This window comes from Bombina bombina, chromosome 9 (assembly GCF_027579735.1).
Source record: "Bombina bombina isolate aBomBom1 chromosome 9, aBomBom1.pri, whole genome shotgun sequence".
NCBI lineage: Eukaryota > Metazoa > Chordata > Amphibia > Anura > Bombinatoridae > Bombina > Bombina bombina.
Genome location: NC_069507.1, coordinates 193,068,076 through 193,090,629, shown reverse-complemented (window position 1 = coordinate 193,090,629; position 22,554 = coordinate 193,068,076). Strand labels below are relative to the sequence as shown.

General features: G+C 39.1%; 1 protein-coding gene across 1 annotated transcript in view; it reads right to left on the bottom strand.

The window, feature by feature from the left end:
* LOC128640494 (zinc finger matrin-type protein 4-like) overlaps nucleotides 1–22,554 on the bottom strand; it is a 269,542-nt gene that overhangs the window by 14,776 nt on the left and 232,212 nt on the right. The window lies entirely within an intron of this gene.

Here is a 22,554-nt window from a genome sequence, read left to right as displayed (position 1 = left end):
CTGCCTGATCTCTGATGTAAGGGTATCCATACCCGCCTGTAAGGACTCCATCTTTGGCAGGAAGATTGCTTTTAATACTTGTAGAAGTGCTTGTGGATGTTCTTGGCCAGGGTCCACATGAATCTCTGCAATGTGTCTTTTATTTCTATGTGTGGATTTCTGTTTCCCAGACATGATGGGTATATAGCATGGGAGGCATTAACTTTAAAATATTTTTCCTTGGTGTACCAAAAGAAGTGCGGATCTGTTTCCCCTGGTCCCTGATCAAATCACCCTCACCAGGCAGCCAGGCCTCCTTTGATGTTACCAGACAGTATAGTCTTTTCCACCTGCTGTCTTGAGACAAGTATGAGATGCTTATTTTAAAGATTATTGGATAAGGCAAAAGCAGTAGTTTTCAGGGTGAGATAGCTTGTAATCCCTTCTTTTTCCTGCCTGTAAGTACCAGCCCAGGTATTGTGTCATGCTCTAGGAGTTGCAATGTTCGGCCTTGAGGTGATTTTTTTACCCTCTGTTAAGTTGGACATGTAGCGGATGTCCACCTGATGCTATGACTCTGGCCTCCAATATGGGATTAGGCAGCACTGTAGCGTATATTCATTAACTGCCAGGGATCCCCCTTTGAAAGTGTTCACAGTCCTTTAAAATGTATCTATGGCCCTGGATATCATGACCCTATGTCCGTGTGTCCCTTACTTTGTTGGCCAGGGAGGTCTGTGTCAGTGCAATCTGCACTATGTTCAGTCTCACCCCTCTTCAGCGTGTTCTTCATGGTTGTCGCTGTGGTTGAGGTTGTTCCAAGGGCCTATGCTGTTCTATTCTGGTGTCTTTCTCTGCCCCCCAATATGGCGACGGATGGCCTTTTTGCATCTTACATTATTAGATGCTTCATGGGGGTAAGGGTGATGAAAATGAGCCCTGCACACTGTTGAGGCCAGTTGAGTTTGTGGACATGAATTTACACAACAAGGCAGTAGTGTGGGATGATTGGTACTTTTGGCGGTGTTATTAGGGCTGAGTTTGCGGAGCTCTCACTTCATGCTCCCGACCAGTAGCTCTGCCCACCGGAAGTCCAGGTCTAATATTTTTAGGATTTTCCCTATTGATCATATTCGTAAAAGTTGGGGTACCAATAGGTTAGTGCGTTTACGCCAAATGGGAAAAGTATTGGATTTTGAAGTTGAAGATCCTTTGTCCCTTTGGCCTAAATGAACAGATCAATATGGCAGCGTTTAACTAAGCGGTCTATCTGGGGCCATATGTTGACCAGACTACACTAGCTATATATATAGCTATACATAGCTATATATATTGTATATATCATTTAGGCAGATTAACTAAAGATTAAGGGGCATATTTATCAAGCTCTGTATGGAGCTTGATACCCCTTCTGGTGAGCCTTCAGGCTCACCGGAAACAGAAGTTGTGAAGCAGCGGTCTAAAGACCACTGCTCCATAACTTGTCCGCCTTCTCTGATACGATGCGAACCCGATTGGTTGATTGACACCCCCTACTAGCGGCCGATTGGCCGCGAATCTGCAGGGGGCAGCATTGCATCAGCAGTTCACCAGAACTGCTGGTGCAATGATAAATGCAGACAGCGTATGCTGTCAGCATTTATCAATGTTTATCAATGTGTGGCGGACATGATACATTACTTCGTATCATGTCCGCTCGCACATTGATAAATATGCCTCTAACTATAGATAATATATAACCACCTTATAGACTGATCCCTTATTGCTACATGTGTAACAACGTATGTGCGTGTTTTCGTTATGATATGATTTTTTATTTGTTTGATTATATCTGATTCACATATGTGCTATGTGTTTATCAATATTTGTTTAACATTTGTATTAGGATTGCACCGATACCGATACTAGTATCGGTATCGGTGCCGATACCAAGTATTTGCATGAGTACTTGTACTCATGCAAACGCACCGATACTTAAACCGATACCTCCAATTCCTACCCATATGCCATCTTGTGGCGTTTTTCAAACTGTATGTTCCCATTTCATTTTAAGCTGGAGTGGAGACTTAACTAATAATTATTCACTTCTGTTCTGCCAATACAAATTGCTGTTATTTGTATTATTTTACGTCAGAGCAGTGCTTTAATAGCTGCTACTTTACAGCTGGAGGCCTCTCATCTTGCACAATTATGCTCAAAACATACTGTTTAGCCAGGGCTGGACTGGGAATAAAAAGCAGCCCTGGAAAAATATGAAGACCAGCCCTATTTTCTGTTGAGTCAGTAGAATGCAAATGCCCCATTTTTCTCAAAGGGGATTACTGGGATACTCCTTCCCCAATATTATTTTCAGAATTAAATTATACGACTTTGTATTAAGTACAAGTGTCAGATTTATCAGTTATATAGGCACCAGTGTTAATTTCGTAGACTAAAACTAGACTAAAATGACTATAAAACTAATGAAATTCTGGTGACTAAAATACGACTAAAACTAAAATGGCATTTTAGTCAAAAGACTATGACTAAAACTAAATCAAAATTTGCTGACAAAAACATTTTATGCAAGGTGTTATAATCAATCCATATCTAATTACTGTTTTTTTGTAAATTTTACAAAACTTAATTTTATTAAATTTTAAGATAAATAAAGATGTTATATACCACAACAGTTAAATCTGTTAAATCTGTATTGCATGTTCAAACCTTAATACCATAAATAGAAACAGGTTAATAAACCTTTACTCCAGGAGTATATAATGAGTTTGGAAGTTCTAGAGCAGTGCTAATATCGTTGCCAAATTGTTTTCGAATCTGTGAACAATCAATTGATTCTTCCTATAGAAATAAGCATAACCCACGAATATGGGTTTGTTATGCCTGTGCTAGCTGCAGAAACGTTTTGTTGTTGAAAGAGAGGTATAGAGAGGAGCGCCAGTGAAGTCAAGGTCTTGTGTGTGTGAGAATTGTTTTCACACTAAAAATAAATGCAACCCTATTGTGAGGGCTGAGTACCTATGGTAAGCCACAGAGGCTTATATGATAGTAAGACTACTGTGGATAGATACGATACAATTTATTACAAACACAAATTAAATCTAAAAACATGGATCCATGGTGCATAAAAACATAAAAAACAATTTAAAAAAGTTATCCTTTGAGTTCAAAGGGGGGGTATGTCCCTCCAAGGACAAAAAGTCCCTTAAGTGGTATACAAAGATTGATAGAGGTTGTTAAACTAGACTACCCTCTGCTTCATATGGTTATGCAAACATTAGTTAAACAAACATTAGTAAGACAAATTTGTGGAATAATGTCCACCATATATGGGAAGTGAAGTCTCGGGTAAATTAATATGCAACTGAGTAACAGTAAATCATACGTGAATCGAGACACAGTGAGGAAAAAAGTGATCAAAAAGTGTGATCAAAACTAGTGTGTACACAATCTAGTGTAAAAAACGAGATCTCAAAAATGGTAACATAAAAATGATAACATAAAAATGGTGTGGTGCAAATCACATAACAAACGATGTGTGGTGGAGAAAAAATAAGAATAAAGAATAATAATAAAGAATCTATCAGAAGGAAGCAAAATAGTGGATATCTGATTGATGTAAAAAATAAAGTGAGTGGATACTTAAATAAGCGTGAACAGTATATTACAAAGTGTCACAAATATAAAATATAAGATACAGCGTGTAATCACATAAATGTCCGTAAAATATAAGATAATTATGACGTTAAGGCAGTCCTAATAGAAAAGAGTATCCAAAAGTAATTATGAAGGTAAGTTTGTTCCAATAACGATCCTTATCCTCCAAGGAATCCTAATACTCCAGTTAAAAATATATTGAAAAACAGTTCCAAAGCCTCCGTATCAAGGCAAAAATTAAAAACAAAAATAACAATGTAAAAGCTGGGAAATCCTCAAAACCTAAGGATAGAGGAAAAAAACAACATAGTATAATACTGTTAAAATGTATATAAATCACGAAATATAGCTCACCATATAGTTGTCAACGCGTTTCGGCCCACAGCTTGGGCCTTTCTCAAGACTAGTATATAGTGGTGTGAGCATGGTCTTTTATGTCTGTGTGTGGCCAATCAAATTTTACTTCAATTGGCGCCAAAAAATGCCGCAATTGGCACCGGAAGTGCTACACCGGAAGTATTAATTTCATACCGGATGTAGTATCCTTGGTTGTAGTCGCAAAACTATATATCGCCATAATGTATATTTGTATTTATAGTGGCCAAATTTGTTATCAACTGTGTGTAGTGTGTCTCCTAATGGCCTTTTGCAACTGTTATCCCCCATGTAAGTCTCTCTTGTTCTTACCGGGTGTTTGGCTAAACCGGATGTTTACCCATATCCTCCGGTTCCGGCTTGGGACTCTTCCTCCAAACCGGAAGTCGAGGTTCATGGGACCGGAAGTCTTGGTTCCTCTACTTCCGGTTTAGTCAAACCGGAAGTCAGGATGCATGAAATCGGATGTCTACTGTTACACTGGGTTTATTTATTCTAAGGCTCAGACATCATCCGTTATACCACCTAAGTGGCAATATGAATTATCTTGGAAGTTTCTTAGTATCCGTTATCATAGAGGTAGTGGTATTACATTGTATAGGTTAGTGTTCTGATAGATACAATTCACATATTCGAATGCTGTGCATAAATGATCCATAAAAACAAATGTGTGGCCTATAAAAACATTGAATGCCTAAAAGCATGTGTGGTTCTCCTTCTATCATTCTCTTACCCCATTGGTTACTACATATTGGGATACCTGGGGGATGATTGGGGGAATGTTGGGATATGGGAGACATGGAGATATGAAGGTGTGAGAGGGGTTTAACTAGGTTTCGTCGAAGTGTGAAATAGTGAGTGGCTTGTTTTGAATTTGAAGTTGCTAGTGGGACTTCTATAGTCGTTAGGGGATATCAGGAGATAGAGATCTATTAATCGGAATGTTACTGAACTTTGCAATAGGCTTGTATTGGTGCTCGGTAGTGTGTTCACTCTAATATGTCATAGGGAGTGGCCAATATCACACATACACTGAAGTCCGTGTATTATATTTACTTGAATGGACCATGCTTGTCCTCTATTACTTCTACATTGGTCTATGCTGTGCACTAATTCTGAAGTGCCCTCATATTACTGGGTGCTACGTGCCCTGGGCTTAAAACGTGTCTTTTCTAACAGTCTCATGTGTAGAAAGTTGGTGTATAGAAAATTCCCACATGTAGTTCTCAAGTTGAAAGAATTTGGAAGTTGCCCTATATAGGGAGACTGAATGCATTGTAGGTTGCTTCATGTGTCTCTAATGGATTGTGGTAGTTATATTGGGCATGAGCATTATGTGGCTCATCTTATCACTAGTCTCAATGTAACAGTTAGTTCAGTTCAGATTCAATAAGTGGGAAAGGTCTTCCTTGTTGTTTAGACCTCTGGGGTAAAGACAATCTAGTTCGAATATCCATCTCGACTCTGATGTCAGTAGTTGCTTCTCATAGTCTCCTCCCTTCCAATTGGGTTTTACTTTTTGGATCCCATAGAAGCTGAGATCTTTCATGTTGCCTTTATGTTGAAATGCAAAATGCCTGTATAACGCAGTTTCTGTGCTGCCATGTTCAATTTGTAGTAGGTGTTCCCGAATCCTGTCTTTCAGGCACCTGGATGTCTGGCCCACATACTGGAGACCGCAGCTGCACTGCACTATGTAAATGACTCCCTTGTTGCTGCATCTGATCAGGTCTCTGATGACATATTTCTTGGTGGAATAGTGGGAGAGGAAGTGTCTTGTCTTCAGGCCTCTCTTGCATGCCTTACAACTGGGGCACGGAAAAAAACCTTGGATGTGTTTGCCTGATATGTCCCTCTCCTCTGTTGTTCCTAGACGTGGGATGCTTGGAGACAGTATGGTCTTTAGGTTGTTGGATTTCCTATAGATAAATTTAGGTTTATCCATGAGAGTCTCTACTATGATGTCATCATTTTAAGTATATGCCAATGACTTTCTATTATTCTCTCTATGGATCGTCTATTTTCGCTATACTTGGTGATAAACGCGACATCTATGGAGTTGGTGTTATTTTCGATTGCGTTTTCCTTGTTCTTATATTTAAGTAGTTCTTTGCGATCTCTTCTCCTCACTTCTTCTATATCCTTGTTAATTTTGTCTTCTCCATATCCTCTTTCTAGAAATCTTGACTTTAGTTCTTCTGCCTGTGTTTCCCATAGGTTAGGGTCTGAGCAGTTCTTTTTGAGTCTCAGTAACTGTCCCTTGGGTATGTTCTCCTTCCATTTTGCGTGGTGGCAACTATCACTGTGGATGTAATTGTTACAATCCACAGGTTTAAAGTATGTGGAGGTCTTAAGTTTCCCATCTTCTACTGTTATCTTCAAATCCAGAAAGGTAATCTCCGTACTGCTGATCTCATAGGTGAATCTCAGGTTACAGATGTTATCATTCATGACCTTGATGGTGTGTTCCAGATCTTCTTTGGAGCCTCTCCATATAATCAGGATCTCGTCTATGTACCTGTGATAGGATACCAGGTCCGCGCCGGCTGGACAGGAATCCCAAAAAATGTGTTCCCATCTGCCCATGTAAAGATTTGCATAGCTCGGCGCGAACCTGGTCCCCATGGCTGTGCCGCACAGCATTCGAATATGTGAATTGTATCTATCAGAACACTAACCTATACAATGTAATACCACTACCTCTATGATAACGGATACTAAGAAACTTCCAAGATAATTCATATTGCCACTTAGGTGGTATAACGGATGATGTCTGAGCCTTAGAATAAATAAACCCAGTGTAACAGTAGACATCCGATTTCATGCATCCTGACTTCCGGTTTGACTAAACCGGAAGTAGAGGAACCAAGACTTCCGGTCCCATGAACCTCGACTTCTGGTTTGGAGGAAGAGTCCCAAGCCGGAACCGGAGGATATGGGTAAACATCCGGTTTAGCCAAACACCCGGTAAGAACAAGAGAGACTTACATGGGGGATAACAGTTGCAAAAGGCCATTAGGAGACACACTACACACAGTTGATAACAAATTTGGCCACTATAAATACAAATATACATTATGGCGATATATAGTTTTGCGACTACAACCAAGGATACTACATCCGGTATGAAATTAATACTTCCGGTGTAGCACTTCCGGTGCCAATTGCGGCATTTTTTGGCGCCAATTGAAGTAAAATTTGATTGGCCACACAAAGACATAAAAGACCATGCTCACACCACTATATACTAGTCTTGAGAAAGGCCCAAGCTGTGGGCCGAAACGCGTTGACAACTATATGGTGAGCTATATTTTGTGATTTATATACATTTTAACAGTATTATACTATGTTGTTTTTTTCCTCTATCCTTAGGTTTTGAGGATTTCCCAGCTTTTACATTGTTATTTTTGTTTTTAATTTTTGCCTTGATACGGAGGCTTTGGAACTGTTTTTCAATATATTTTTAACTGGAGTATTAGGATTCCTTGGAGGATAAGAATCGTTATTGGAACAAACTTACCTTCATAATTACTTTTGGATACTCTTTTCTATTAGGACTGCCTTAACGTCATAATTATCTTATATTTTACGGACATTTATGTGATTACACGCTGTATCTTATATTTTATATTTGTGACACTTTGTAATATACTGTTCACGCTTATTTAAGTATCCACTCACTTTATTTTTTACATCAATCAGATATCCACTATTTTGCTTCCTTCTGATAGATTCTTTATTATTATTCTTTATTCTTATTTTTTCTCCACCACACATCGTTTGTTATGTGATTTGCACCACACCATTTTTATGTTATCATTTTTATGTTACCATTTTTGAGATCTCGTTTTTTACACTAGATTGTGTACACAATAGTTTTGATCACACTTTTTGATCACTTTTTTCCTCACTGTGTCTCGATTCACGTATGATTTACTGTTACTCAGTTGCATATTAATTTACCCGAGACTTCACTTCCCATATATGGTGGACATTATTCCACAAATTTGTCTTACTAATGTTTGTTTAACTAATGTTTGCATAACCATATGAAGCAGAGGGTAGTCTAGTTTAACAACCTCTATCAATCTTTGTATACCACTTAAGGGACTTTTTGTCCTTGGAGGGACATACCCCCCCTTTGAACTCGAAGGACAACTTTTTTAAATTGTTTTTTATGTTTTTATGCACCATGGATCCATGTTTTTAGATTTAATTTGTGTTTGTAATAAATTGTATCGTATCTATCCACAGTAGTCTTACTATCATATAAGCCTCTGTGGCTTACCATAGGTACTCAGCCCTCACAATAGGGTTGCATTTATTTTTAGTGTGAAAACAATTCTCACACACACACACAAGACCTTGACTTCACTGGCGCTCCTCTCTATACCTCTCTTTCAACTATATTTCCCCTGTGGGTAGTGGGGGCCCACCTTAGATAGGAGCTATAGGTCCTTTAAGCGCTGTGAGTGCAACATTTCTCTGAGAAACGTTTTGTTGTGTTGAGTTACTTAATACTTGTTTTAATTAGTAACAAAGAACTGTTAAAGTTTTTATTATGGGTAATTTGTTCAATACAGCCACTACAGTTTACAGGTTATTTTTTTTTTATATTTTAAAGTTACACTTCTGTTTGTTTATGAAACTTGGTTTTATTTAATTTTAAGCTTAATAAAGATGTTACATATCACAACGGCTAATTCTGTGTCTGTATTGCATGTTTAAACCTTAATATCATAAATATTAACAGATGTTATGTTTACTCCTGGAGTATATAATCAGTTTGCAAATTATAGAGAAATGCTTAAATAATGCATTACACTTTAACTACACCCCTAAGATTTTAGTCGACTAAAATCTACTGGAGATTTAGTCGACTAAAATCTACTGGAGATTCAGTCGACTAAAACTAGACTAAAACTAAAACAATTGAGATGACTAAAATACGACTAAAACTAAAATGGAATTTTAGTCAAAAGACTAAAACTAAGACTAAATAGAAATTTGCTGTCAAAATTAACACTGATAGGCACCCTACAACCCAATTGCATCCAGTAATCGCCCCTTTAAATTGTAGCTTTCCAGTCCCAGCTGCTGCAGCTGTTATTTATTGTTGTTGTCATTAATATATGTTATTGTAATAATTTTATTTATAAACATGTTCTGTGAACTTTGTGACAACAAGCATATAAAACTGTTTTATTATTTCAAAATGTCTTTTAAGATACAGTTCATAATTATAAAGAAGTGATCTTAAATCATTAGTCTGTATTGTGCTTGGTAAACTGTTATGACATAAAAAAAGTATCGGTAATTGGTATTGGTGAGTATTTGAAAAAAGTATCGGTACTTGTACTCGGTCTTAAAAAAATGGTTTCGGTGCAACACTAGTTGTGATTATTTTTTCCTTAACCTCTTAGATAAAGTGAGCAGTGATATATTGCTACTTAATGTATAGCCACAATCTCTGTCAGCCCATTGGCTAATAGACATGTCCAATTATTTGTGGAAGAATGCACATTCGTCACAAAAATTGGGTTTTCGATATCGTAAATGAAAACGAAAATCCGAATTAATGCACCAACTAAAATTAAAGAGGATGAAAAATACTCATGACATTTGTCAGTATTCATTTGTTTCCTTTAATTTTTTAAGGGTTAAATATATGGTTGCACCGATTTCGATACTAGTATCGGTATTGGTGCCGATACCAAGTATTTGCATGAGTACTTGTACTCGTGCAAATGCACCGATACTTAAACCGATACCTCCAATTCCTACCCATATGCCATCTTGTGGAGTTTTTCAAACTGCATGTTCCCATTTCATTTTAAGCTGGAGTGGCGACTTAACTAAAAATTGTTCACTTCTGTTCTGCCAATACAAATGGCTGTTATTTGTATTATTGTACGTCAGAGCAGTGCTCCAAAAGCTGCTACTATACAGCTGGAAGCCTACCTGGGAGAGATCACTGTACCTCATTCAGACAAACCCCTGAAGTACTGGGCAGTTAATAAACTGAGATTTAATGGCCCAAAAATATCTTTCTGACCCATGCAGTAGTGTGAAAAGTGAAAGACTGTTCAGCTTAGCGTCAAACGTCCTTACTGATAGCAGAAACAGACGTATAGCTGAACATGCAGAGATGCTTCTCTTCCTTAATAAGAACTTGCTTTAGAAAAATTACTCTAATTGCTAGATTGCCTGTTATACTGCTAGTTCTCATCTTGCACAATTGTGCTCAAAACATACTGTACTCTGAGGAACATCCATAGCCAGGGCTGGACTGGGAATAAAAAGCAGCCCTGGAAAATATGAAGACCAGCCCTATTTTCTGTTGAGTCAGTAGAATGCAAATGCCCCATTTTTCTCAAAGAGGATTACTGGGATACTCCTTCCCCAATGTTTTTTTCAGAATTAAATTATATTACTTTGTATTAAATACAAATGTTAGATTGCTGAGTTATATAAGCACCCTACAACCCAATTGCGTCCAGTAATCACCCCTTTAAATTGTAGCTTTCCAGCCCCAGCTGCTGCAGTTGTTATTTATTGTTGTTATTAATATATGTTATTGTAATATTTTTATTTATAAACATGTTCTGTAAACTTTGTGACAACAAGCACAAAAAACTGTTTTATTATTTCAAAATGTCTTTTGAGATACAGTTCATAATTATATAGAAGCGATCTTAAATCATTAGTCTGTATTGTGCTTGGTAAACTGTCATGACAAAAAAAAAGTATCGGTAATTGGTATCGGTGAGTATTTGAAAAAAAGTATCGGTACTTGTACTCAGTCTTAAAAAAATGGTATCGGTGCAACCATAATTTGTATATATATATTTTCTATGTATTTTTATTATTATATATAGCCAATCGGAATTAAGGTAGGAAAAATCCTATTGGCTGATGCATCAGCCAATAGAATTGAGCTTGCATTCTGCCTGTCTGGAGGACCACTTCACCCGGCTTCATGGAGGACTTCGGCCCGGTTGGGTGAAGACGTCTCAAGGTAGGGTGATCTTCAAGGGGTTAGTGTTAGGTTTTTTTGCGGTGGGATTGGGTGGGTTTTAGAGTAGGGTTGGGTGTGTGGGTGGTGGTTTTTTTTAATGTTGGAGGGGTATTGTACTTTTTTTTACAGGTAATAGAGCTGATTACTTTGGGGCAATGCCCCGCAAAAAGCCCCTTTAAGGGCTATTTGTAATTTAGTATAGGGTAGGGCTTTTAATTATTTGGGGGGGCTTTTTATTTTATTAGGGGGATTAGATAAGGTGTAATTAGTTTAAAAAACTTGAAAGTATTTTATTATTTTCTGTAATTTAGTGTTTTTTATTTTTTGTACTTTAGATAATTGTATTTAATTGCAGTTAATTGTAGTTAATGTAGGTAATTAATTTAATGATAGTGTAGTGTTAGGTGTAATTGTAACTTAGGTTAGGTTTTATTTTACAGGTACTTTTGTCTTTATTTTAACTAGGTAGCTATTAAATAGTTAATAACTATTTAAGAACTATTCTACCTAGTTAAAATAAATATAAAGTTGCCTGTAAAATAAAAATAAACCCTGATAGCTACAATGTAACTATTAGTTATATTGTAGCTATCTTAGGGTTTATTTTATAGGTAAGTATTTAGTTTTAAATAGGAATAATTTTATTTAGATTTATTTAAATTATATTTAAGTTAGGGGGTGTTAGGTTTAGTGTTAGACTTAGGTTTAGTGGTTAATACATTTAATATAGTGGCGGCGGTGTAGGGGGGCAGATTAGGGGTTAATAAGTATAATGTAGGGGGCAGTGGGCTCCGGAAGCGGTGGTATAGGGGTTAAACACTTTATTTAGTTGTGGCGGGGTCCGGGATCGGCGGTTTAGGGGTTAATAAGTATAATGTAGGTGGCGGCGGTGTAGGGGGGGCAGATTAGGGGTGACTCGGGGTACATGTTAGGGTGTTAGGTGTAGACATTCCCATATGAATCAATGGGATATCGGGCAGCAGCAAACATGAGCTTTCGCTGCTTTCCGACTCCCATTGATTCCTATGGCATCCGCGGCCTCCAGGGCGGCGGATTGAAAACCAGGTAAGCTGGGCTGGAAAAGTGCAGAGCGTACCTGATAGTTATTTGATAACTAGCAAAAGTAGTCAGATAGTGTCGAACTTGAGTTCGGAACATCTGTAGTGACGTAAGCATCGATCTGTGTTGGACTGAGTCCGGCGGATCGTATGTTACATCACTAAATTCTACTTTTGCCGGTCTGTAGGGTTTGATAACTAAGGCGAATCAGGCTCACCACAAATACGCTGCGGAATTCCAGCGTATTTGCGGTTGACGGCTTGATAAGTAGAGGCCCATGTGTAGACTGAGAAACGCGTTATGAACTTTTTAATATTTTAACGCTTTTATTAAAGTCTATTGTATTTAGACACCCAACTGCACACCTTTGTTTATGCTTACTAATAACTTTTGGTATTTGACAATATCGTTATCCCTAACTGTGTGTTAGCAGTTTACCGTTTCCAATTCAAGTACACCTGTGCTTGTGGCCGGCATCATTTCTGAGACACAACAGAAGCGGATATGCCTGTGAGAGATTTCTGAACAGCTTGTGATAGTTCAGCATGCCTATCTGGCACATTTTAAGTGCTCTGGAGAGTGTGAATATAATACTCTTGTACATACCTCTCATGCATCTGAATGATGCATTGCACCATTGTGGCACCTTCTCTTTTTGTTCTTCTTTGCTTTTACATATCTTGAGCTGGCACTGCAGCAGGCGGGTATCAGGATGGAATGTATGAGAATAGCAAGTTATCTTTAACATAAGGCTAATGCCATAAGTGGTTAAAAGTTTTCTATGGAATCTCAAAGTGTCCATTTACAATAGGCAGTAAAATCTAGTTATCGCATATGGTTTTCATTTGCTGGACATTCTTTGTCTACCAATCCTCAATGCTAAAATAATAGCAGAGTTTTTTTTTGTGCTGGACAGGAAGTCAGGAGGTTTGATTTGACTGATATAGGGTGGGGCTCAACTGGGGGGCAGAGATCTATCAGAAAGTTTACAGCTTTGGGCATGGTGATGCTGCCTATCTTTTAACCCTTTGAGTGCTAATGACGGCTCTGAGCCAACACAGATTTTCCCACTCTGGTGCTAATGACGGCTCAGAGCCGTCACTAGCACTCTCCCACCTTGAGGGAGATCTGGGGGCTCCCACCCGCTCCTACCCCGGCGATCATGCCTGTAGAGTGACAGGCATTGCTGGGGCTTCATGTTATGCGTGGTGACGTCACACGCAATAGCGTGATGATGTCACCGTGCAACTTTATTTATACTTAACAAAGTATAGGAGCAGGGGTCATGCTGCTTAGAAGCCTGTATCTCAGGCATCTAAGCAGCTACAGACCCCCAAGACCCACCATTGGAAAGGTAATTGCCTAACATGTCCAACAGTGTAAGTCTTGGCATCTGAAAATTGTTCAAAAAAAAAAAAAACTTTTAAAAAATCTTAGCATCCAGGTGGGAAAGTGCTTAGCACTTAAAGGGTTAAAGCCAAGAATGTGCACTAAACATTCCCCAGAGTGTTCCTGTGAAGCAGTTGATTAGATAGGTAATGGTCCTCCTTAAAGAGCTACCTTTTCAAATTTGGTTTGTTGCTTAGGGACTCTGCCAAAGACGAAAGTTATTTTGAATAAATTAAAGTTATATATATAAGAAATTATCTTTATTTTTTTATTTCTAAATAGAGGGGGAAAAAGACCTTTAAACATTATAAAATATTTGTATAGCTATCATATTAGTAGCAGTTATTATTGACTGTATCACTATACTTGATTTACTCTCTTATATACTGTTTTATCCTCTTCATCCAGACAACTAGACATTATTCCTTAAAATAAAAAATGAAGAAAGCTGTTAGTCGTGACTATGAGAGATTTCAACTTTCTTACAACACTGTAATACTTCTCTAAAAGATATTCTGTATTACCCATGTCTCATTTGAAGTTATTGTACAGTGGAAAAATGATGTTTTAACTAAATGAAAAATAAAAAAAAAGGTTTCCATCTTTTTAGGGCAGTCAACGTTGTCTAAAGCCTCTCTCTAACTAAACTTGACAACTATTGTCAGTATCTGTTAGTATTTGCCAGTGTGCAGCTTAAAAAATAGATACATATTTTATACTTGCTCATATAGTCATAAATCTAAGGTTATTGAGGGAAAATGTAATTTGTTCCTAAGAATCAAAGTAATAATAAATGTACATTTCTAGGTGTTTTAACATGTTATGAGTAAATTATCTATTGCACTACCAGGCCTGAGATACCAAACAATAATCAGACTGTCAAGGTGCAAAGTAGTGGTAGACACACACTAACTGAATGTGCCTAGATGTGCAGAATCCTAGTAGGGGTCAATACATCAAGTAAAGGTAAGATGGTTTGATAGGGCTGTTGAACCAAATTTCCTGGGGCCACAATGCAGCCCGCCAGTCCCTTTGTAGGTGGCTCCACATATCCCCCAGATTATATAATGCTTGAGTCTGAGAAATGGACATTCCCATAGCTATCCAGACGGGGCAAAAGGGAGCAAAGGAATCCATTGGAATGTATCTCACATCCAAGCACAAGCACCCATTTAAAGGGACATTCAGCTTAAAATTTGAATGCACATAGATGCATTACATCTTTGAATAGAAACATATTTGCAATATACATGTATTGGCAAAAATGCTTCTAGTAAAACTTTTTTAGTGTTAACATTTCTCTTGTAAGGTGTATCCAGTCCACGGATCATCCATTACTTGTGGGATATTCTCCTTCCCAACAGGAAGTTGCAAGAGGATCACCCACAGCAGAGCTGCTATATAGCTCCTCCCCTAACTGCCATATCCAGTCATTCTCTTGCAACTCTCAACAAGCATGGAGGTAGTAAGAGGAAAGTGGTGAAATGTAGCTGTTATCTTGCTTCAATCAAAAGTTTGTTATTTTTAAATGGTACCGGAGTTGTACTATTTTGTCCCAGGCAGAAAAATAGAAAAATCTGCCTGTGATTTCTATGATCTTAGCAGGTTGTAACTAAGATCCATTGCTGTTCTCACACATGACTGAAGAGTGAGGTAACTTCAGCGGGGGAATGGCGTGCAGGTTATCCTGCTATGAGGTATGTGCAGTTAAGATTTTTTCTAGAAGATGTGAATGCTAGAAAATGCTGCTGATACCAAATTTATGTAAGGTAAGCCTGAATACAGTGATTTAATAGCGACTGGTATCATGCTTACTTTCTGAGGTAATACTCTTTTATATTTACAATATAAAACATTTGCTGGCATGTTTAAACGTTTTTATATATACTTTGGTGATAAAACTTTATTGGGGCCTAGTTTTTTCCACATGGCTGGCTTAAATTTGCCTAGAAACAGTTTCCTGAGGCTTCCCACTGTGTTACTATGAGTGGGGGGGGGGGCCTAATTTAGCGCTTTTTTGGACAGTAACTTTTACAGACTGAGACATCCAACTTCCTCCAGGAGTCCCCTGAATGCCATAGGACATCTCTAAAGGGCTCTTAGGCTTTCCAAAATCATTTGTTGGGGAAGGTAGGCCCACAGCAAGGCTGTGGCAGTTGGTGTGACTGTTAAAAAACGTTTATATCGTTTTTTTATCTGTTTTTTGAACTAAGGGGTTAATCATCCATTTGCAAGTGGGTGCAATGCTCTGTTAGCTTATTATACACACTGTAAAAATTTCGTTTGATTTACTGCCTTTTTTCACTGTTTTTCAAATTCTGACAAAATTTGTTTCTCTTAAAGGCACAGTACCGTTTCTTATATTTGCTTGTTTTCCAAGCTTGATAGTCTCATTGCTAGTCTGTACAAACATGTCTGACAAAGAGGAAACTCCTTGTTCATTATGTTTAAAAGCCATGGTGGAACCCCCTCTTAGAATGTATACCAAATGTACTGATTTCACTTTAAGCAATAAAGATTATATTCTGTCTTTAAAAAATTTATCACCAGAGGAATCTGACGAGGGGGAAGTTATGCCGACTAACTCTCCCCACGTGTCAGATCCTTTGACTCCCGCTCAAGGGACTCACTCTGGAGTTAGACGAAATACCGAGCATACTGACGCTTTAAGAGCTATGTCTGATACTGCCTCACAATATGCAGAAGCTGAAGAAGGAGAGCTTCTTTCTGTGGGTGATGTTTCTGACTCAGGGAAGATGATGCAACCTGATTCTGATATTTCTACATTTAAATTTAAGCTTGAACACCTCCGCGTGTTACTCAGGGAGGTTTTAGCTGCTCTGAATGACTGTGATACAATTGCAGTGCCAGAGAAATTGTGTAGACTGGATAAATACTATGCAGTGCCGGTGTGCACTGATGTTTTTCCAATACCTAAAAGGTTTACAGAAATTATTACTAAGGAATGGGATAGACCAGGTGTGCCGTTCTCTCCCCCTCCTATTTTTAGAAAAATGTTTCCAATAGACGCCACCACATGGGACTTATGGCAGACAGTTCCTAAGGTGGAGGGAGCAGTTTCTACTCTAGCAAAGCGTACTACTATCCCTGTCGAGGACAGTTGTGCTTTCTTAGATCCAATGGATAAAAAGTTAGAGGGTTACCTTAAGAAAATGTTTATTCAACAAGGTTTTATCCTACAGCCCCTTGCATGCATTGCTCCTGTCACTGCTGCTGCGGCGTTCTGGTTTGAGTCTCTGGAAGAGGCTTTACAGGTAGCGACTCCATTGGATGACATACTTGACAAGCTTAGAGCACTTAAGCTAGCCAATTCTTTTGTTTCTGATGCCATTGTTCATTTGACTAAACTAACGGCTAAGTATTCTGGTTTTGCTATATAGGCGCACAGAGCGCTATGGCTTAAATCATGGTCAGCTGACGTTACTTCAAAGTCTAAGCTGCTTAACATTCCCTTCAAGGGGCAGACCCTATTCTGGCCTGGTTTGAAGGAGATTATTGCTGATATCACTGGAGGAAAAGGTCATGCCCTTCCTCAGGATAGGTCCAAATCAAGGGCCAAACAGTCTAATCTTCGTGCCTTTCGAAACTTCAAGGCAAGTGCGGCATCAACTTCCTCTAATGCAAAACAAGAGGGAACTTTTGCTCAGTCCAAGAAGGTCTGGAGACCTAACCAGGCCTGGAACAAAGGTAAGCAGGCCAAAAAGCCTGCTGCTACCTCTAAGACAGCATGAAGGAACGGCCCCCTATCCGGTAACGGATCTAGTAGGGGCAGACTTTCGCTCTTCGCCCAGGCGTGGGCAAGAGATGTGCAGGATCCCTGGGTGTTGGAAATTATATCCCAGGGATATCTTCTGGACTTCAAGGCTTCCCCCCCAAAAGGGAGATTTCACCTTTCACAATTATCTACCAGCTAAAGTGAGAGGCATTCTAACACTGTGTACAAGACCTCCTAGTTATGGGAGTGATCCATCCAGTTCCAAAGGAGGAACAGGGACAGGGATTTTACTCAAATCTGTTTGTGGTTCCCAAAAAAGAGGGAACCTTCAGACCAATTTTGGATCTAAAGATCTTAAACAAATTCCTCAGAGTTCCATCAATCAAGATGGAGACTATTCGTACCATCCTACCTTTGATCCAGGAGGGTCAATACATGACTACAGTAGATTTAAAGGATGCTTATCTTCATATTCCGATACACAAAGATCATCATCGGCTTCTCAGGTTTGCCTTCCTAGACAGGCATTACCAGTTTGTAGCTCTTCCCTTTGGGTTAGCTACAGCCCCAAGAATTTTTACGAAGGTTCTGGGGTCGCTTCTGGCGGTCCTAAGGCCGCGGGGCATAGCAGTGGCCCCTTATTTAGACGACATCCTGATTCAGGCGTCAAACTTCCAAATTGCCAAGTCTCATACGGACATAGTGTTGGCATTTCTGAGGTCGCATGGGTGGAAGGTGAACGAGGAAAAGAGTGCTCTATCCCCCCTCACAAGAGTTTCCTTCCTAGGGACTCTGATAGATTCTGTAGAAATGAAAATCTACCTGACGGAGTCCAGGTTATCAAAACTTCTAAAGTCCTGCCGTGTTCTTTATTCCATTCCTCGCCCTTCGGTGGCTCAGTGCATGGAAGTAATCGGCTTAATGGTAGCGGCAATGGACATAGTGCCGTTTGCATGCCTACATCTCAGACCGCTGCAACTCTGCATGCTCAGTCAGTGGAATGGGGATTACACAGATTTGTCCCCTCTACTAAATCTGGATCAAGAGACCAGGGATTCTCTTCTCTGGTGGCTATCTCGGGTCCATCTGTCCAAAGGTATGACCTTTCGCATGCCAGATTGGACAATTGTAACGACAGATGCCAGCCTTCTAGGTTGGGGTGCAGTCTGGAACTCCCTGAAGGCTCAGGGATCGTGGACTCAGGAGGAGTCACTTCTTCCAATAAATATTCTGGAACTGAGAGCGATATTCAATGCTCTTCAGGCTTGGCCTCAGTTAGCAACTGTGAGGTTCATCAGATTTCAGTCGGACAACATCACGACTGTGGCTTACATCAACCATCAAGGGGGAACAAGGAGTTCTTCAATATACGGAAGCATGATTCATCACTTCAGGGAACACATTTACACTGCTTCAGAGTCCAATAGCTGTGTGCTTTACAACACGCCAGCCAATGCTTGGCATTGCGGATGTTGGCCATGGAAACCTATTTCATGAAGCTACTGACCTACAGTTCATGTGCTAATGTTGCATCATAAGGCAGTATTGAACTCTGTAGTGAGGGATGAAACAGATGATTGGTGATTGTAACACACTAAGCACTTCAGCATGGTATATAATTTTATGGCTAGGTTGTTTGTCCAAGACACTTCCTCTTCACAATAATAGCAGTTGACTGGGACAGATCTAGTAGGACAGAAATTTAACAAACTGACAAAGGCGGCAAAAAATGGACATTCCTTGGTTGGATCATAAAAATATATAAAAATATATATTTATTATGCACTTTTGCCCTAGATTATTTTTTTTAGATTCATATGTTACTTGTGATAAAGGTGGCAGTATCCGCCCCCTGTCTGCATCAGTTAAAACCAAACAAAGTTGTTAGAAAAGAATATGGATGCTTTTTTTATACACTGAAATGATATGGAAACAGCAAAGCTTATGGAGAAATATGTTGCATGGTCTTTGTTAAATGCAAGATAAATGCAAGGAAATTATTTATAATGTCCCATAAGATCATATATTTGAAAATATATTTTTTTACTTGAAAAATGAAAAAGATTATACCCTTGGAGACATAAATATATAGCTAAAGTGGAACAACAATATTATCTTGGTTAGAACGTAATCTATGTTACAGTATGTGAACAAACTATAAAGAAATATATGATCATAAATATGTTTCTCTTATTGTAATATAGAATCTTTCAATCGCCACATATTGAACAGTTATAAATTAGCTATTCCCCAAGGAATCAACTATAAAAATGTATGGTATCCTTTACTTTCATGAACTTTGGAAATAATGCATAAAATTGATATATTTTAATCCTATTTTCCTATATTTAATATTATATTTGTTAAGCTATGTGACACAGAGCCATGAATGAATGTTAAATATTTCAATTTAAGTCTCAGTGTTAAAATTACATATTCAAAATATTTGAATGTTAACTTTAAAGGGACATTAAACACTCCAAGATTTTAATATAAATTGTTTAATTACATGTAGTTAAACAACTTTGCAATATACTTTCATTATTTATTTGGTTCTCATTTCCTGTAATTTAATTCTGAATATTGTGTGCTTTCCCATTCATGTTGAGCATGCAAGTGCAGACACAGCTATATGCCACACTGTCATTGGTTGCACACTCTTGAAAGCCATTTATAACCATTGCTAATGGGTCTCAGCAGGAAAGGTAACCTAAGTTACAATATGGCGGCACCCACTGCTTATGGACAATAGAATGTTACCCTTATTTCTCCAACATTGGTGTGTCCGGTCCACAGCGTCATCCATTACTTGTGGGATATTTTCCTCCCCCACAGGGAAAGGCAAGGAGAGCACACAGCAAGAGCTGTCCACATAGTCCCTCCCAGGCTCCGCCCCCCAGTCATTCTCCTTGCCGCTCTGAACAAGTAGCATCTCCTCGGGGATGGTGAGGAGTTTGTGGTGTTTAGTTGTAGTTTTTTATTCTTCTATCAAGAGTTTGTTATTTTAAAATAGTGCTGGTATGTACTATTTACTCTGAAACAGAAAGAGATGAAGAGTTCTGTTTAAAAGAGGATTATGATTTTAGCAGACAGTAACTAAAATCAGTTGCTGTTCCCACACAGGACTGTTGAGATGAGAGAACTTCAGTTGGGGGGAACAGTTTGCAGACTTTTCTGCTCAAGGTATGACTAGCCATTTTTCTAACAAGACTGTGTAATGCTGGAAGGCTGTCATTTTCCCTCATGGGGATTGGTAAGCCATTTTCTTAGTCTCAAACAGAATAAAGGGCTTATTATGGGCTATACACTGGTAGACACTCTTAAGGGCTAAATCGATTGCTTTATTTAAGTATTATATGCAGTTTGAAGTTGAATTTCACACTTTTATAACATTGGGGAACGTTTTTTAGCACCAGGCACTTGTTAAGACACCTTCCCAGTCAGGAAGGGCCTTTCTCTGTAGTAGGCAGAGCCTCATTTTCGTGCCATTACTGTGCAGTTACTTTTGAGTACAGTACATGCAGCTGCATGTGTGTGGGTCTGGAATCCACTAAAAACGTTCCTAGAAGGCTTCATTTGATATCATATACCCCCCTGGGATTGGTGAAGTCGCAGCAAAGGCTGTAGCTGGGACTGTAAGGGGGTTAAAATTAAAAACGGCTCCGGTTTCCACATTTTAAGGGTTAACAGCTTGAAAATTGGGGTGCAATACTTTGAATGCATTAAGACACTGTGGTGAAAAGATTGGATAATTCCTTCATAGTTTTTCACATATTCAGTAATAAAGTGTGCCCTGTTTAACATTTAAAGAGACAGTAACGGTTTTGTTTTAAAACGGTTTTTGTGCTTTATTAACCAGTTTAAGCCTGTTTAACATGTCTGTACCTTCAGATAGATCATGTTCTGTATGTATGGTAGCCAATGTGGTTCCCCCTTCAAATATGTGTGATAATTGTGCCATAGCATCCAAACAAAGTAAGGACAGTACTGTCACAAATTGTAAAGTTGCCCAGGATGATTCCTCAGATGAAGGAAGTAGACATAGTTCTACATCATCTCCTTCTGTGTCTATACCAGTTATGCCCGCGCAGGCGACCCCTAGTACTTCTAGCGCGCCAATGCTTGTTACTATGCAGCAATTGACGGCAGTAATGGATAACTCCATAGCTAATATTTTATCCAAAATGCCAGCATTTCAGAGAAAGCGCGATTGCTCTGTTTTAAACACTGTAGAGCAGGAGGGCGCTGATGATAATTTTTCTGTCATACCCTCACACCAATCTGAAGTGGCAGTGAGGGAGGGTTTGTCAGATGGGGAAATTTCTGATACAGGAAGAATTTCTCAGCAGGCAGAACCTGATGTTGTGACATTTAAATCAAAATTAGAGCATCTCCGCGCATTACTTAAGGAGGTGCTATCTACTCTGGATGATTGTGACAATCTGGTCAACCCAGAAAAATTGTGCAAGATGGACAAGTTCCTTGAGGTCCCGGTGCACCCTGATGCTTTTCCGATACCTAAACGGGTGGCGGACATAGTGAATAAGGAGTGGGAGAAGCCAGGCATACCTTTTTGTCCCTCCTCCTATATTTAAGAAATTGTTCCCTATGGTCGACCCCAGGAAGGACACATGGCAAACAGTCCCTAAGGTCGAGGGGGCGGTTTCTACTCTAGCCAAGCGCACGACCATTCCTATTGAGGACAATTGTGCTTTCAAAGATCCTATGGATAAAAAATTGGAGGGTTTGCTTAAAAAGATTTTTGTACAGCAAGGTTACCTCCTTTAACCTATTTCGTGCATTATTCCTGTCACTACAGCGGCGTGGTTCTGGTTCGAGGAACTGGAAAAGTCGCTCAGTAGGGAGACTCCGTATGAGGAAGTCATAGACAGAATTCACGCACTTAAGTTAGCTAATTCCTTTATTTTAGACACCGCTTTGCAGTTAGCGAGGTTAGCGGCGAAAAATTCAGGGTTTACAATTGGGGCGCGTAGAGCGCTCTGGCTAAAGTCTTGGTCGGCGGATGTATCTTCCAAGACAAAATTGCTTAATACCCCTTTCAAAGGTAAGACCCTTTTTGGGCCAGAATTGAAAGAGATTATTTCAGACATCACTGAGGGAAAGGGCCATGCCCTCCCACAAGATAAACCTTTCAAGGCTAAGAATAAGTCCAATTTTCGTTCCATTTGCAATTTCAGGAACGGACCGGCTTCCAACTCGGCAGCCTCTAGACAAGAGGGTAACGCTTCCCAGACTAAACCAGCTTGGAAATCAATGCAAGGCTGGAACAAGGGTAAACAGGCCAAGAAGCCTGCTGCTGCTACCAAAACAGCATGAAGGGGTA